This window comes from Schistocerca piceifrons, chromosome 4 (assembly GCF_021461385.2).
Source record: "Schistocerca piceifrons isolate TAMUIC-IGC-003096 chromosome 4, iqSchPice1.1, whole genome shotgun sequence".
In the NCBI taxonomy this organism is placed as follows: domain Eukaryota; kingdom Metazoa; phylum Arthropoda; class Insecta; order Orthoptera; family Acrididae; genus Schistocerca; species Schistocerca piceifrons.
The window spans coordinates 437,026,576-437,045,648 of NC_060141.1; positions in this window are offsets into that span (position 1 = coordinate 437,026,576).

Below are 19,073 nucleotides of genomic sequence, written 5' to 3' on the forward strand. Positions count from 1 at the left end.
TCGAACAGCACATAGCAACGCCGAGACCTGGCTATTAAAGACGAGAGGCGAAATTTGATTTTAGGAACTGTAGTTGGTCGCAGATCAACACGTAAGAGGCATCTTGCCGAGAATGTTGATACATACTTAGCCTTCTTATTCACCACATCTTTTTTATTCTTAAAACCGTAAGTGAATTTTATTTGCATGTAAAAATTGATGGAATGACAGTATTCTGTAACTCAATAGATCCCTGTTACACATAATCTAAATAAAAAGTAATAATTACATTACTCTCGTAATATTTCATGGAAACCGAGGACAACGGTCTCTGGGAGGTAGAAATTAGTCAACACTGCATACAAATTACTTGTGTTACACAACAGAAATTTATGAGGGGCAGTCTAATGAAAACCGAACGCCCGCTACAATGAGGCCATGGAATGGTTCCATTTAAAAATAATTATCATAGGCATTTGTCATAATGGGAGACGAGACAATCAGTTCCTGTTTCGTAGAGCGCGGCTCACAACCGCACTCAATCTTGCTCTTCCTCGACGCCCATGCATGCAATTTCGCAAGTCGCCAAAGATGCGAAGATCACATGACGAAAGGTGTGGGCTGTACGTAGAATGTTGCAGTGTTTCCCAACGAAATCGCTGAAGCGCAGCCTTTGTCCGATTGGCAGTGTTGGGGCGGGCGTTACCGTACAGCATGCTTCCTCTGCTCGTCGAGTTCAACCACAATCACTGCGCAGCACTATGAAGAAATATAAACGTAGGCTACCGCGGCCTTTGTCAAATTCAATAAAAAATTTTCTGGGTTTGTGACCGCATTGTCAATATGTATAAAACTACCGACCTTTCGGTCTCTGTTGCAAGCGACCTTCTTCAGGTTGTCGCAACAGGGACCGAAACGTCGGTAGTTTTATATATATTGACAATGCGGTCACAAACCCAGAAAAATTTTATTGGACTATGAAGAAACATTGCAGACACAGCGACGAGCCACAAAGATAAAACGGCCAGGAATGTTGTCGCACGGAATCATCCTGCTGCATGATAAATCCCGCCCCGACACTGTCAACCTACGCTTCAGCGATTTCGTTGGGAAACACTGCTACATCCTCCGTACAGTCTGGATCTTTCGCCATGTGATTTTCACATCGTTGGCAACCTGAAGAGAGAGGTAAGTAGACGTCGGTTTCAGTGAGGAAGTGCAAGAGTGGCTGCGGTTGCGAATCCGTCAGGGCCAGCCGCGTTCTACGAAACAGTAATTGATCGTCTTTTGAACAGACGAATTCCATGGTTCCATTGTGGCAGGTATTCGGTTTTGATTTGACTGCCCCTTATATTACGGGAAAATCTAAAATTTTCTCAAAGTCCTCACCAGTCAGTACCAAGCGAAGGTAAACCAGACAACACCCCGCATCGGAATCGAAACAGTAAACAGGCAGGAAGCCAACACTGTGGAGAGCAGAAAAAACCCTGGACTCACCTCCCGCGAACGAGAAGTCGGAATCGCAAACTCAGCAACAAGACACCATGTCATTCTAAAAGAGGAAAAGTTTCAAAATAACGCCTATCAGCCTGCTGATGCGGCAGAAAGGCAACAAGCTGAAACCCTGGAAGGCATTTTTGCGAAATAGAGGGCCTGTGAACATCACTGGTAGCCCGAAAAAGTAGGCCAAATTCAGCCATCGCCAGCCAGACACAGCATCACTGCATCTGACGTAACAAATACAGCGCCGAGCCTCAACGTCTTTACTTTGCAGTAGACCAGGTTTGAGGTCAAACCTGTGATGCATTGAGATCGCTCGTCTTCGAGACTGCTACCTGTCTTCTCGGTCGCTGTGAGGTGCCGACCTCGCAAGCGCTGGTGAGAAGGAGACTTCCTCGGTGGGAAGTTATGCTATACTTCATCTCCATGCGACGCAGAGTTGTTGAGAGATTCCCCAAGCACAATCCTTCGATGTCTACGAGAGTGCGCTTGTAATGCCCAGTCGCTGTGGGCAACAACGCCTGCTGTGCAGACTATGCCTGTCGCCACCGAGGCCTACCACCCGCCTGACACCTTAATTACGTCAACGGGTCGCCGCCGGGCGACGCCCTCCTCTGCAGATTGCTGAGGCAGCGATGAGCTGTGTCATCATGTTCGAAGGCCGTGTGCCGCGTTGTCGTTGTCCTGGGCGCCGAAACAGAGAGGAATACGCAATTGTAAACTTTAATGGAATCAGTTCTCGTTCCACTAATGATGTATCATTAGCGCTCAGCGCATTGACCTGCCTGCTCCATTGCACTCCACATGCCGTAATACGGACAACAGATGGGGTCTCAAGCCAAGCCCCTGCAACTCCCTAAATATCATGAAATTTATTGTTTTTTATTGTGCTAATGTTAATTATAAAATTAACTCAAACACTCGTATCAAGAGCTGCCGCGAAGTTTCTTTTCAGTGCTGTAGAAGGAAACACCAACATAAAAAACTACAGTCAATAAAATTCTACCGTGTTTGGGACCGCATTGCCAACTATAAAATTCCGACATTTCGGCGACTATAGTAAGACGCCTTCCTCAGGGTGTATTACTAACTGGACTTTTTTACAGTGTGACACTTGAATCCATAAGTTTCCGACTGAGTATCCCTCTGATCTCAGAATCGAAATACAAATGTGGCATCACCCCTAAGAATTAATTTCTGCAGAAAGTAGACACATTAATGTTTTCATATAGTTATCATTTTTTAATTTATCTTACTAGGTTTTGGGGTTTATTTTCATACCAGTTCCTTATTCAAATGATGCCTTGGAAATGTAAATGAGCTTTTGGCGTTATTGGCCAGGAGGCCCCCTATAGGGCAGGTCCGGCCGCCTTGGTGCAGGTCTTATTACATTGGACGCCACATTGGGCGGCCTGCGCGCCGCATGGAGATGAAATGATGATGAAGACAACACAGCACCCAGTACTTGAGTGGACAAAATCCCTGACCCAGCCGGGAATCGAACCCAGGCCCATAGGACGGCAATCCATCACGCTGACCACTCAGCTTTTGGGGCGGATCAAATGATGGTATCAAGAATATTGAGCGTTATTCAGCCTGACTGGGTACGAAACTAACAGGGAGACTACTAGAAAAAAACACGCTCACAAAATACATCTGCCGAAAATATTTACGCGTTCTGTATTTAGATTAGTGGGTCATCTAGTACGATATCAAGCAACTGATACTGCCAATTCGTGAGGGCCAGCAGAAAGAGAAGATCACAATGTACAGCACAGATTATAGAGATATTAAACTACAAGGGGCATGTAGAGCAGGAAGGACTAGCACTAAATAGGTGAAGAATGGCATCAGTCTTTTGGTAGAATAGAGCCTTAAAAGATACTCTCAGCTAAATAAAGTGTTACCATTTAACTAGCTAACATTTGTAGCAAGTTTGTTAACATAACTACACTTTATATGAGTATACTCCAAAACTCTTTAGTTGCTCACATGGATGTTATAAAGGTAGAGAATAGGACGGTTCCGTATCACCGTTAGAAGATTCTGACAGACCCTCAGTGTAAACTTCACCTCGATTCCAGTGATAACTTTGAACGGGACTGCAAGTCCGCCATAGTGGTTAAGTAACGTGATTAGGAGGTATGAGGCCATCAAGTGCAAACTTCCATGATAGTAAAGAGCAGTGGTTTCGAGTGCAGTCTTTGAACAGTGCACTGCTCCGCTTCTTGCGAACCCTGTCACAGGTTTTACGTTTCCGGAAAAAACGTTTCACTGCAGCTAGTGATCTGTTTTTGATTTTCACTACAATTTCTCTAAAAAGTAAATTGCCTACAGTTGTAAAAACAGTTTTAGATGAGAATCCTTTTTGAAAGTAATTTTTCTTTGAAATAAACATCAGTTATCTTCAGACATCTCTCTTTCTCCAAAGATTAAAAATGTTAATCTAAGTTCCACAGCATAAATAAATACCGATATTAGTTTGTTCGCGTGTCAATAAACTGCTCTCAGTCATTTCCGCATTTATCATAGATTATCATTTTGGTAGATCATTTTCACCATCAAAAGATATGAAGCTCTAAAGGCCAGCGGTTCATTGCCGCGGGTTCTAAGCAGCAGGATGTTAGAATGACCTCTTATCACGGCCCTCATCCGACCTGGGTTTGGTGCAATTTCTTATCTCCTATGCAAGTTACTACAGACAGCACGACTAGTTCATCAAGTACATTAAGAAACATAATGTTCGACTTGAGCGACTATTCAGCATAGAGATCAGCTGAGACTGGCTATAATCTCAGTGAGTTACACAGGAACCCTGCAGGTATATCCCTAAAGTGATTTAAGAAAACAACGGTAAACGAAATTTTAATAGAAGGAAGTTATTCAAAATCTAGCCCCTCCCATCGCTGTTTTAATGTATTAATCACTGTACTTTACGTGATTGGAGAACCTGAAGGCGTAGCATTTATTAAGTTGATAAATATTCGAATTTTAAGATCCGAGGAAAGTGTGGTGGTACACCAGTCTGTAATTTAAATTACATAGGTAGTAGAGTACCTATGCTCGTTTTTCTACGTCATCGGTAGTTAAACAACCCCAAATCACCACTATTGTTTGGTAATTGTTCTACGATACATATCGGGTAACGCACAAAAACATTTTCTGCGTTAGTAGTGATAGTGGTTAAAACAAAAGTCGACGTCAGATCAGTTTCATAATATTTGTTTGAGGTGGTGTTCAATTTTTCGTTCAATTCTTTTGTTCTACATGTTTGCTATTTTAAGTGAAGCCAATACAGCTCATATCAATCTTGTAAATGGCGATGATATGTTCGGTTTGTATTTAAATTCCCAATTTAGAAATAATATGGAGTGGTTTAAATTATGAAGTAAATTTATGAAATAATTGTTATTGTTTGAATGGATCACATGCAGTTATCTTTGGTCTCACCAAATGCTCCCGTTTAAGGCCAGATGTAGGGCAAAACTGAGAAAAAATTCAGAATTTTTAAATGCATAATTTGATAGATTGATTTTTTAAGAATTACATCAGAAAGTTTCATGATAGACTTCTAGCTAGAAATACGTTTTAAAAAGTTTATTTGGGTGTCTGTGCCTGCTACACCCTCCTTTTTCTATGTTGAGATCCACACCTTCTCTACGCTAGAAAGTTTTTGGGCATTAGTTTTTCGTTCACATATTCGAAACGAACTGCAGGTAAGTCTACAAGCCTGTGAGAAAGATGATCTTTGCCTGTTGCTTTATTTACAACGTGCTATTTTTTAATAGTACGTGGTACAAACGTATTTCACTTTTTAGGTTTTCATATATCAACCTGTTTTGCTCGAAATGGGTCGTAACAGTAAACGTATACTCAAAAAAGTGAGAAAATGTCGAATTTCACGAGTAAAATGTACAGGAAATTTTAATAACAATGTTAGAGATGCTGCTACTTTGTGACGTATCGTGGTGGAAATATCTTCAGGCAGAAGCATTCAGGTACCTAGCCAATCGTGAACTGCTGAAAAAATGCGTATATGGGAAAACTCAGAATAAAGATGAAAGCTAAAATCGTCTTACATGGATGCGTTGTCCAAAATAATATTTGTTTCCTCAATTTTTGTGAAGATAGCTGTATGGGATGCCTGTCTAGAGGTAAATAGTGGAAATGTATGTAGGATTAAGTGCCTGCAGAGACTAGGCTTCCATCCAGGTGCATTGATACTGAAGATACTGAGAAACATCGAACAGACAAAGCTTGGGCAGCAGAAGAAAAATCCAAGAGTTATCTAGGCAAAGAAGGCAGGGGAAGAAATCATTGCAGGAACACGAGGATGTGAATAATGATCATGGATATGGACAGCATTAGAAACTAGAGGTGTAGCAATATTGTTAAAAACTGAAATAAAAACTTTAAATGTGAGTTGCCCTAAACTTTTTTGAGTTATAATGTACCTTTTCCCAGGAAATATAAAAGCTAACATCCTGAGATCTGACATAGTTCTTAAGAATTACTTACTGAATAATCCTGTGGAGCAATTTTCCGTTATCGTTTCTCTGAGAAAAGTTCCCCTTTAAAATTTGAGAAAAATAGAGCAGTCCCAGGTAACAAAGTACTTAAAAATTAATTTCAAATCAACTATGACCTAAAACAAAAATCTCTTCCACAAGTTTTTTTTAGCTTCTTACGCAGATGTAAACGTGAAATCCTAGTTTTGTTGCTTGTTTAGTTTACGAGAAAAGGTACATTATAGAAACAATGGTAATTAAAAATTGAAATGCTTATAAAATGTATGTCGATGAGCGTTTTCAGAAGAAAATGGCATAGAGTATCCAGCATTATGTTGTACACAGTAGTCTCAAGTTTTACTATTTTAAAAGTAATGTTTTTGGAGATATATATGTTTGAGTACAAGAATGCAATTTATCCTATGTGTTCCTGTTATTTATTTAATACTGTTGTTTGCCGTTCTCAACACTGGCTCTCTAACTACAATATTGGCAACCAGAAAGTGATTAGCAAAACGTGAAGCCTGTAATTAGAATTCCTAGTGCCCACATCATCTGAGAAATACATTTAGAGCTACAGCTTATAGCTTTGAGGAATTAGGAGATTGTCTGGGATTCATAATCAAAAACGATTCTCTCTAAAATGTTCACTATGTTCTGAAAGTCACAGACCAAAAAAGAATCCACACAAACCAACTACCAGAGCAGTTCATAGTCTAATGCGCTGATGCAGCTATAACTGTTCAGATTAAATGTTTAAGTGAATGCTCGCCATAATTTGATGATAATGTTCATCAAACGCCACGATAAATAATGGTAGAATGTCTGTCCCGCGGCGGCACGTGAAAATACGACATAAGCAAACTGAAGATAGATCATTAAAGTCATCCCAGAATTAACACTTCACTCAAAAACGTTTTCATGGTTACGCGTATCACGAGTAACTTATTACGGCATCCGAGGCTGTTTATAGCAATGATACCGACGCGACGCGACTCCCGGCACAGGTGGTGCGCTAATCAGCGTCTGGAGAGAACTGGGGCCTTTTTCTCTCTTGCAGCGTTCTTATATATACAGCTGCGGTGCGGACGGCTAAGGGAACACCTGATCAAATCTGCTCTCCCGACTAGCTGCTGGGCTAGTAACGCACCACTTTAAGTTATTGAATAAATCATTGCTTCCTTTGCTGATGGCCAATGAAGCTCTCAATTTAAATGTGCAATCAGCACACAGGTAAGTGCTATTAATAGTGTTCCATAGATTTCATATTCGTTTTGAATACAGTCAGAGACAGTCCCTTTACTCAACCATAGTGCCAGTAGTGCTAGTGTTTGTTTTCAATACAGTCCAGAGACAGGGAGTGCTATTTTCATTGTTTTCTACAAGAAGTGGCTAGCAATCGCAGTTTAGTCAATAATCAGCCGGCTTCAGTGAATTAGCAGTCCAGTAAAAAGTTGATTAACTCTCTTCAGTAAATTGATTCCTTAGGATGGATAGCATGAGTGACTGCTGTGTACAGATGCAGGAGGAGCTGGCCACTGTTCGCGAACAGCCGTCTTCCGGCTGCTGCCTCGGAGTGCAGTGGCAGTGGGGCGTCTGGTGCGTTGCAAGGTACACCCCAGGTGTTACATGCTTCACCCACTGTCCCTGCTGTCGAGACATCTTCGCGGGTACTGGGCGCGGTTGGGCCACCCTCTCCCCAAGGGGAGTGGCGGGTTCGGCGGCGTTCTCGGCGCACGAGGCGGAGGGTAAATGTGGAGGCTGGCCGTGTGGCATCGCCCGCTCTGCCTGTGAGTGGACATGTGGCTGCTCCTTCAGCAAGGTCCGAGCAGGCATGCTGGGAGAGGGGTTTATTAGTTATTGGGAGCTCCAACGTTAGGCGGGTGATGGAGCCCCTTAGGGAAATAGCGGAAAGGTCGGAGAAGAAGGCCAGTGTTCACTCTGTCTGCTTGCCGGGGGGTGTCATCCGAGATGTGGAGGAAGTCCTACCGGCGCCGATAGAGAGCACTGGGTGCACCCGACTACAAATTGTTGCTCATGTTGGCACCAATGACTCCTGCCGTCTGGGTTCAGAGGTCATCCTCAGTTCGTACAGGCGGTTGGCGGAATTGGTGAAGGCGGAAAGCCTCGCTCACAGGGTGGAATCAGAGCTAACTATTTGTACTATCGTTCCCAGGACCGATCGCGGTCCTCTGATTTGGAGCCGAGTGGAAGGCTTAAACCAGAGGCTCAGACGGTTCTGCGGAGATCTAGGGTGGAAATTTCACGACCTCCTCTATCGGGTGGAGAAATGTAGGGTCCCCCTGAATAGGTTAGGCATGCACTACACGCCGGAAGCGGCTACAAAGGTAGCGGAGTACGTGTGGAGTGCACATGGGAGGTTTAGAGAATTCCCTCCCTAGGCCCGACAAGACGCCTCCTGAGACGCGGCAAGGTAGGAGTAGGCAAAATGCAACAGGGAATAACAATATTAATGCGCTAATAGTAAACTGCAGGAGCGTCTATGGAAATGTCCCAGAACTGCTCTCATTAATAAACGGTCACAACGCCCGTGTAGTACTAGGGACACAAAGTTGGCTGACACCAGACTTAACAGTAATGAAATCCTAAACTCAGATTGGAACGTATACCGCAGAGACAGGCTGGACAGTGAAGGGGAAGGCGTGTTTATAGCGATAAGAAGTGCAATAGTATCGAAGGAAATTGACGGAGATCCGAAATGTGAAATGATTTGGGTGAAGGTCACGGTTAAAGCAGGCTCAGACATGGTAATTGGATGTCTCTATAGGCCCCCTGGCTCAGCAGCTGTTGTGGCTGAGCACCTGAAGGATAATTTGGAAAATATTTCGAGTAGATTTCCCCACCATGTTATAGTTCTGGGTGGAGATTTTTATTTGCCGAATATAGACTGGGAGACTCAAAAGTTCATAACGGGTGAAATTTTTTTAAGTGCTTTATCTGAAAACTACCTTGAGCAGTTAAACAGAGAACCGACTCGTGGCGATAACATATTAGACCTTCTGGTGACAAACAGAGCCGAACTATTTGAAACAGTTAACGCAGAACAGGGAATCAGCGATCATAAAGCGGTTACGGCATCGATGATTTCAGCCGTAAATAGAAATATTAAAAAAGGTAGGAAGATTTTTCTGTTTACCAAAGGGACAAAAAGCATATTACAGAGTACCTGACAGCTCAACACAAAAGTATTGTCTCAAGTACAGATAGTGTTTAGGATCAGTGGACAAAGTTCAAAACCATCGTACAATATGCATTAGATGAGTATGTGCCAAGCAAGATCGTAAGATATGGAAAAGAACCACCGTGGTACAACAACCGAGTTAGAAAACTGCTGCGGAAGCAAAGGGAACTTCACAGCAAACATAAACATAGCCAAAACCTTGCAGACAAACAAAAATTACGCGAAGCGAAATGTAGTGTGAGGAGGGCTATGCGAGAAGCGTTCAATGAATTCGAAAGTAAAGTTCTATGTACTGACTTGGCAGAAAATCCTAAGAAATTTTGGTCTTATTTCAAAGCGGTAGGTGGATCAAAACAAAATGTCCAGACACTCTGTGACCAAAATGGTACTGAAACAGACGATGACAGACTAAAGGCCGAAATACTAAATGTCTTTTTCCAAAGCTGTTTCACAGAGAAAGACTGCACTGTAGTTCCTTCTCTAGACTGTCGCACAGATGACAAAATGGTAGATATCGAAATAGACGACAGAGGGATAGAGAAACAATTAAAATCGCTCAAAGGAGGAAAGGCCGCTGGACCTGATGGGATACCAATTCGATTTTACACAGAGTACGCGAAGGAACTTGCCCCCCTTCTTGCAGCGGTGTGCCGTAGGTCTCTAGAAGAGCGTAGCGTTCCAAAGGATTGGAAAAGGGCACAGGTCATCCCCGTTTTCAAGAAGGGACGTCGAACAGATGTGCAGAACTATAGACCTATATCTCTGACGTCGATCAGTTGTAGTATTTTGGAACCCGTATTACGTTCGAGTATAATGACATTTCTGGAGACTAGAAATCTACTCTGTAGGAATCAGCATGGGTTTCGAAAAAAGACGCTCGTGTGAAACCCAGCTCGCGCTATTCGTCCACGAGACTCAGAGGGCCATAGACACGGGTTCACAGGTAGATGCCGTGTTTCTTGACTTCCGCAAGGCGTTCTATACAGTTCCCCACAGTCGTTTAATGAAGCAAGTAAGAGCACATGGACTATCAGACTAATTGTGTGATTGGATTGAGGAGTTCCTAGATAACAGAACGCAGCATGTCATTCTCAATGGAGGGAAGTCTTCCGAAGTAAGAGTGATTTCAGGTGTGCCGCAGGGGAGTGTCATAGGACCGTTGCTATTCACAATATACATAAGACCTGGTGGATGACATCGGAAGTTCACTGAGGCTTTTTGCAGATGATGCTGTGCTGTATCGAGAGGTTGTAACAATGGAAACTTGTACTGAAATGCAGGAGGGTCTACAGCGAATTGACGCATGGTGCAGGAAATGGCAATTGAATCTGAATGTAGACAAGTGTAATGTGCTGCGAATACATAGAAAGATAGATCCCTCATCATTCAGCTACAAAATAGCAGTTCAGCAACCTGAAGCAGTTAACTCCATAAATTTTCTGGGAGTACGCATTACGAGTGATTTAAAATGGAATGATCATATAAAGTTGATCGTCGGTAAAGCAGATGCCAGACTGAGATTCATTGGAAGAATCCCAAGGAAATGCAATCCGAAAACAAAGGAAGTAGGTTACAGTACGCTTGTTCGCCCACTGCTTGAATACTGCTCAGCAGTGTGGGATCCGTACCAGATAGGGTTGATAGAAGAGATAGAGAAGATCCAACGGAGAGCAGCGCGCTTCGTTACAGGATCATTTAGTAATCGCGAAAGCATTACGGAGATGATAGATAAACTCCAGTGGAAGACTCTGCAGGAGAGACGCTCAGTAGCTCGGTACGGGCTTTTGTTAAAGTTTCGAGAACATACCTTCACCGAAGAGTCAAGCAGTATATTGCGGCCTCCTACGTATATCTCGCGAAGGTACCATGAGGATAAAATCAGATTAGAGCCCACACAGAAGCATACCGACAATCTTTCTTTCCACGAACAATATGAGACTGGAATAGAAGGGAGAACCGATAGAGGTACTCAGGGTACCCTCTGCCACACACCGTCAGGTGGCTTGCGGAGTATTGATGTAGATGTAGGTGTAGAATCATAATGAAAGTCTGACGTGGCTAAGACAAATATTTTGGGTGAGAGAATTAATTTAATTAGACTACACGCAGTAGACGAGCTCTGAACTTGCCCTTTGGAGATACGCTATCGCTATATGGTTATAGTTATTCAGTTGAAACTTCTCACATCTTTATGATTATAGCGGATCTCCCCTCTACTTAAATTAAACATCTTAGCCTTATTTATTCGCCTACTTAATCTATCTTGCTTCCTTAATTTCTAAGACAAAAACCAGAAAATCATGAATTTCAACTAAAATTTTAATTTGTGAGATCCAGAATACTGTTTCTACTAAATTATTATGAAAAATGAATCTAAATATAAATTTTTAAGTTGCTAGCTCTTTTCTGTTGCGCCAATGATTTTTACAGAAAAACACCCAAATTTCGAAAATGGTTAAAGTTATTGAACTAATATCCAACACATATTGATTTAGTATTACTCCTGACATTCTAGAAACGTTTCAGGTTATTTACTTGATTTTTAAAGTATTGCGCAACATTTATGACGTCAGAGCTAGTTACAGCGGACTAGGATGGCGCACAATGGAAAGACTGATGTGAATTTTATAAGGCGTGAGTATGCTGCTTCCCTACAATGTACGTTACAGGTACAAATCATAATGTATGGTACACCTAGCCGTTGTCCCTACTGCAGTGAACAGCGCTGGAATTTACTACTTCTCTTTTCCTGTTTCTTTTCTCTAAAGTGTCTCGTCCAGTGGCTGATTTGTACTCTCATATGAAGTAAGAGCCGACAAAGTATCTAAAGTCTCCAAGAGGGCATAATATTTCTCGTAATAATGTTACTTGTATTGGCACACTATCTTACGTCAACAGAATGCACGCTAGATGCTACTACATCCTGCGATGGATAGCCTTTATATTCTTCAGATGCATTACATTGTCATGCGTTTGTTTTCCAGTGGTGGATGTTTCTTATTATATCTAACATTTATTTAGTGCAGAACGTGTACTCTAGAATGACGTTAGAATCCTTCAGTAATAAAACAGATGCTCACATGATACTGGAATCTGTATCTTCGTCATAAACTACGCATCTTTGAAGTTGTTAACAAATGTGCATGATGTCTTGTAAGGTTCTAGACCGTGTGAAAGATCAAGCAGTGTCTGTCGTCTCAAATTGTTGCCTTAGCTGCCTGTTTCAATCGCAAAGGAAAAAAGTTCAAAGTTCATTTTTCAAGGCAGTGATTAATTGCATAAGATATACTTATTCGTCAGCTGCCCTGAAGCGAGTTCAGCATTTCTCATTGCAATGGACCTTTAGGGATAGAAGAACGTAAATCGCTATGTCTAAATAAACGCATGTTTAATGTCTCACTGAAAATGTCACGAAAGAGAAACAGCAAATAATACGAAAGAAGAGATACGATTTAGCTGTCCCTCTTTATATAATGTAATCAGGTATTATTTTCTTATAATGTGACTGTTTTCAGTACAAGTTTCACTTTTCCGAATTTTTTAAATTTCATTTTATTACACATCGTTGATATTTGATGTACCTTTCTTTCTTTTCGTTACAGGATAATATCAACTTTCCTCATTTCCAATAAACTGTAGTTTGATGGGACATCTATGAGTGGTATTCTTTGAAAATGTATCTTTATGGAATTTGCTATCTAATATAGGGCTAAATTTTATAGTTTGTTTGCTTTATCTCTTATTTTCTCTTTTTTCATTTCTTTACTTAAAAAAATGCCTGGCCATATATATAACAATTTACGTCCGTTCATTGTTGTGAACTTTCCAAAATATCCTATAAGAAACTAATGATGAAATTATGTAAAGAAATGTGGATGAAAGCTGCATCTCGACTCACGTATTGGATACATTAAGCTGAAATCCGTGTTGATTGGTCTTATTATCAGCGGCCTACACCGTGATTGCTGTTGTCTTTAAAATCCGATAAGTAACGAATATCATTGACACAGTGAGTCTGTTATGATGCGTATGTTACGTCCATGAAGGTAAAAGTAAGGATAGTTGTCATGACGCCAAAAACGTCCGCCATCTTAGTTGTTCCTAAACATTACCTGCAAGTGTTCTGATTGTTTCAGATCGTGAAAGTTATTTGATGCCACCTTGGGTCATTTGTATTGAACGAATAAAATGATAGCTACCTACGCTAATACGCTTCACTGCTTGATTTATTAGGAAGCGGAAAATTCTTGTGGTAATCCATGCAGATTGCTTCCTTAATCACAGATTTTGTGGACTTCAAACATTCGGAACGTTTAGACGCGTAAAACTTGTCTGGTGTCCTCTTATGTAGTTCATTTTAAGTCGTTAGATGCTGTTTCTGCTTATTCGAAGTTTGCATCTGGTTTGCATCTTTCTAGTTGTTTACCTGAATCAACTCTAGAACAGTGTCTCTAAATTTCTTACTCACTGAACAAGTGTCAGCTCTTGGGTTCCAAAACCTTATGTTACAATCAGTAACTAAAAACCACCGATATTATTCATATGAGACAGGGTTTGTAGAATTTTTCTCTGCATGTAATACATGTAACTTCCGAATATTAAGTTCTTCTGGGTAATGCTGTAATGTGATTTGCGGCCTCTGAGTGATTGCGTATGTTGATGCAATTTAGATACGGTTTCTCCTACAAGTTTGTTTGCTCTAGTGTTATGTTTGCTCTGGATACCTCATGTATTTTTGGTAACCATTGAATTTTTAAGAGTAATAAGAGGTCTGTTGATGATTCCATGCAATTCCAAGAATGCTGGGTGGTAACGCTGAACATCCTGTGCTTGTCCATACGCAACTGATAGGCATAATGGCAATCATGACATGCAGCTTCATCTGGACATTTGTTTGGTATCTCAATCGTAAGCACTTTAATCGTCACCTATAACGTGACTCGTAGCCTACAATGTGTTTGAACAACCAGAAATACGCCTCAACACATTTATTTTCCCTTTGCTAGTGTTCTGCATAAGACTGAAAAGTTCTTCTTTATTCTACGACGTTCCTGATACCTTAATTTCATTTGAGAAATAATTTCATGGACAGTCTCGGTAATAACAACAAATGAGTGTTTCAACTCAACATACCGAGAGAAGCTCTTTTTCCATCCTACTTTGGATGCACATTGTGGCGCAATTTTATATCGGTCTTTGCTTTATTACTAAACTTCGTTTACAATTTGTAAGAGACTGGCAAGTATTGTTGGAAACGCAGTAGCATGAAACTACCCCATTATAAGATGACATACAAAAAGAGAAGAAAACGCTTTAAGTAGAAAATGGATCGTGATCGTTCTTCCTCATCGCCTAGTGGACGTTTACTAAAAACAAACCTTGCCACATTATAGAATTTCAATTTTTAATGGACCTTGATCGTTATTCCGATGTACCCTTCCTATATACATAATATTTCTTATTTTGCACACTTACGTTCATGATTATATCTCACAGGTACATTGTCTCACATTTGGTCTCCTGTTTAAGGAGTATGCATAAGTTATAGAGGGTAGGCCATCATTCCAAAAAAAAAAAAAAAAAAAAAAAAAAAAAAAAAAAAAAAAAAAAAAGGCGGTTAGATACTTGTTGAAGTAAAATAACCCTTTAACAGTGTCTAGGATGTTGTGACCATTTCTTAATGAAATCTATGGCCTTTTCCACTAAATAATAATGGAAGTACTAGTTAAAAGCTGATTAGTACTATCAGGACTGCTTATTGGTGACATTTATTAAATTGCAATCTGCTGTAATATGCTTTCGATAATGAAATAATCGTTTTTTGCTAATATTGGTGACACACTGAATGACACTTTGTAGGTAAGGTTTCAAAGCGAGAAGATGTGTAAACTACAATAACGTTAATGCACTGACAGTCTAATGAAACAAGAACTCATTTCTTCGCGGAGATATGTCTCCATTCAGTTTTGTTCCTGTGAGCCTTCAAGACTCTTTCCCTTTGTTGACATCAACAAGTCCTGATATCATGCCTCGCTTACTTCTTTGCAAATTGCACATATTTATGGGCCAACAAAGAGAACATAGGTAGAACTTGTTACAAGAGTGAACATTAAATATGTTGCAAATATGATTTGAAACTTGAAAATATAACGATTAAAAATCAATACCGGTGAGCAAATAAGTGTTGTTTTCGGAAATCTAGTTTCATCAGCTATCGGCACGAATGCCGTAAAGGAGGATTTAAATGGATTAGAAAGCATCCATTTCACATCACGTACTTCTCCTCATGGTAAGCTGTAATAAGCAAAGAAAAGGAAAGTTACATTGACGACGGCAAATGCATCATGTTACTGGATGGAACACGTTTGAAAATGCTCTTCTGGTACTATGTTATTAGCGTAAGTACTGTAATATTTACAATTTAAAACCAGTCGCATGCCGACGACAGAAATTACGAACAAAAAGCAATCGTAAACAGTCTCCATGTAAACAGTAGTCTGCTAAAGTTTTACTCCATCTAAGATGGTGGAGGCTTCTAAAAACGTACAGCTTTAGTCAGTAGCACCATCTACCACTTTCTTTACCTCCACGGATATGTCAGACTGTTTTCATCTGCCACAGATTTGTCATAACAATATTTTTCACCAGAAGCAATATAAATGGGAGCAAATACTCGTATGTCGTAAGAGAATTCTACAAACAGTAGGCAATCTTCCAATTAATTGATTTTAATTTTAACTGTGCGCAACGTAGACTCAACATGCTGTGGAGGCTAAGCTTAGTTCATTCAGTCGGTAGATGAAAGCTTGAAAGTAAAATAAGCGTGTTTTCGAAAATCTAGTTTCATTAGCTATCAGCATGAATGCCGTAAAGGTGGATTTAAATGACTTACCTGCTAGAACGTGACAAATGTTGGGAGCTACTTTACCAAAGACATTTGTTATCATGAGCGGCTAACTGGTATGTAATTAATAAAACTCTTCCATCTAAAACCACTAACCAGCGTTATTCACCAGCATTATGTGGATATTCAAACATTCAAACTTGGCTTTTATTTTACTTTCTGATTTCTGTTGATTAAACCAAACGTAGAGGGTACATTAACTTCTTCTTATACCTTCAAGTGAACTTTTCTAATGAGCCATAAAATTACAACTATTAGACTACACTTTTTAAAATTCAGGTATAGACACCGTTGGTTGCTGATTACTTACTGGAAAATCAATTGCTCGTGAATGCCTGCTGCTTATTGTGTACTGTGTATTTTTGACCAATAGGTTACAAATTTTCGATTCGTTACTCTGATAAATCCTGTTGGTGGTTGTACCTCTGCGAACTTCTCTAGAGTGTCTTACATACACAGATCTGTTTTTCATATTGTATACTAAATGTCCCCGCATCTTTTTCCATTTCTGTATTCCTTAATATTACTACATTAAGGCGTGATACTTTATTTACCACATACATTTTCATATGTCTGTGTTTCTTATGATTTTTGTTATGAACCTTCAGTCATACTTTGACCTTTATTGATATTTTGGTAAACACGGTCCCATTTTCGGGCTTTCCTTTGAGTTTCTGGCATGTTGTTCCAGTTTCCTTTGTATTATACCAGTAAACTCCTCGTTACTTTTAGTTTCTTTCTCTGAATATTTGATTAATGGAAGGATGGCTTCCCCTTCAATATGACCCTTAACTATTTCATGAGGTGCTATTCCCATACTAAAGTGAGCTAACTCATTTAATACTGATTGTGAAACCATAATGAGACAGGTCCGTTTTATATTCATGTTCATGCGTTAAGTACAGACCATTTGGCCAAGATCTCACATAACCCTCCCAGTGGGATTTCTTTGAGAAGGATAAAAAAATAGTAAAACATTTTTATATTCATTTCCTCCATAAATTCAGAACACTTCTCCAATGTGAATTGATTACAACCACATGAAAGCAAATCGTTTGTTTTCCTTATCTTCTGACAACATTGTCTGCTCAAAATGTGAGCAGTGGATCAACCTGTAGCTCTTTTTATTGGAACTAACATTACATACTTGATCAAACTTCTAAGATGGCCATCACACCGGTCACCCCAACTTGTCCTTTAGGGAGTGGGTCACAAATATCAGTGGCTATGAAGTCCCATATTCCAATATGTGTTATAGAGTAAACTGGTAGTATTAATTTTGGGTTTCTTCATTCTTACCTGCTGGCATACCTAACAGCTTTTAAAAACTTCCTTACAGCGTAGTTCATTCCTTTAAAGATATAATATTTCGTAATGTAGAGTACACATTTCTTAGGATCAAAATGTCCATATCCACAATCAATGTACCACACCGTGCATTCTACAAGTTTGTGAAGAATGGGAATCCACCAACTCCAATTCCTATTCCTACCTTCATGGAGAAGAAAGCTGCTATATTTGGTCTAAAATTGCATCCATGGTTTCCTTCTACCCTGAGGCATTATTTCCGTTTGTACTTTCCATAACCTTTGATACAAATGCTGTCTTGAGTCAGCTGCTTCTGTCGAATCGTTTAAGCCCTTTTCATACTGTAGTGTTCTTAAGAAGTACGCTTTAAAATCTTTAACTAAATCATTTTTTTATAATTTAGTTCTGCTACCATTTTTGTGATATCGTAGATAACACATCTGGCATTCGTTTTCTTCCATTTTAATATAGCTAACTTCAAAGCTTAATTAATGCAAGAATAATTCTCCCTGCACCAAACGACTTTGAGGCAATTTGTCATTCATTAAAAACTTCAGTCACCAGTAGTCCTTTAAAACTATTGGTTTACTCCCTACTAAAAGTTACTTATATTTTCTAAAAAGCAAAACTATAGCTATTGTTCCGTTTTTGGCTTCGAAATAATTTATTTCATACTTTATCAGCAAACAAATACAAAATACTTTTGTTGTAAGTCGCAATTTGTTGCCCTCATATTTCTTCTAATAGATCTCACGAAAGATTCCGTACTCCAAAGTAAGCGTTGTTAAGAAAATTCTTTAATTTATTGGGGGTGACCTATTATTACATTACATAACAGTTACTCTTTTTTTTATTAAATTTCTCACTGCATTGTTGATTTCAATACCAAACTACTTGCTCTTTAATAAATTTATTATCTTTTCACAGTTTAATCATGCCCCTATGCAAAACATCTCTACATAATGCTGTTAAGCCTAAAAATGTCATAAACCGCGTTTTGTCCTATGCTTCTGTACAATTTTTTATAATCTCCAATTTACAAGGTCTGTTTTAGTTCCCCATCTCCTTATAAAATGCACAAAAAATTTTTATTTAGTGGAACCAGAATGTTTTTTTTAATGATAATGTAATATTCTTACAATATAATTTCTCTAATAGCTCTCAAAGAGTAGCTAAATGCTCTTCTCACCTCTAATACACTATTAGAACATCATATGAATAAATAATGATTTCTCTAACGATTCATCTCCATTCACTTGGTTAAGTGCCCCGATAAATTCTGATAACGACACATTCAACCCAAAAGGTAGTATCTTAAACTGAGAAAACTTCTCTCAAATAGAAAAGTAGTTGTTTTACGTGAAACTATAACCACAGACACTTGCCATTGCTAAGAAGCTAGTCCGCCTACTTGGCTGAGTGGTAACGTGCTTGTCTCCCATCCAGCAGACATGGGTTCGATTGCCGGCCGGATTGGAGATTTTCTCCGCTCGTTGACTGGGTGTTATTTTGTCCTCATCATCATTTCAGCGTCATCGTAGGCACGCAAGCCGCCCAATGTGGCGTTGACTGCACTCGGCGGCCGAACTTCAACAGATGGGGCCTTCCCGGCAACATAGCAACACACTCTTTTTTTTTTTCACCCAGAAGCTGCATCTGACATCCCATATAA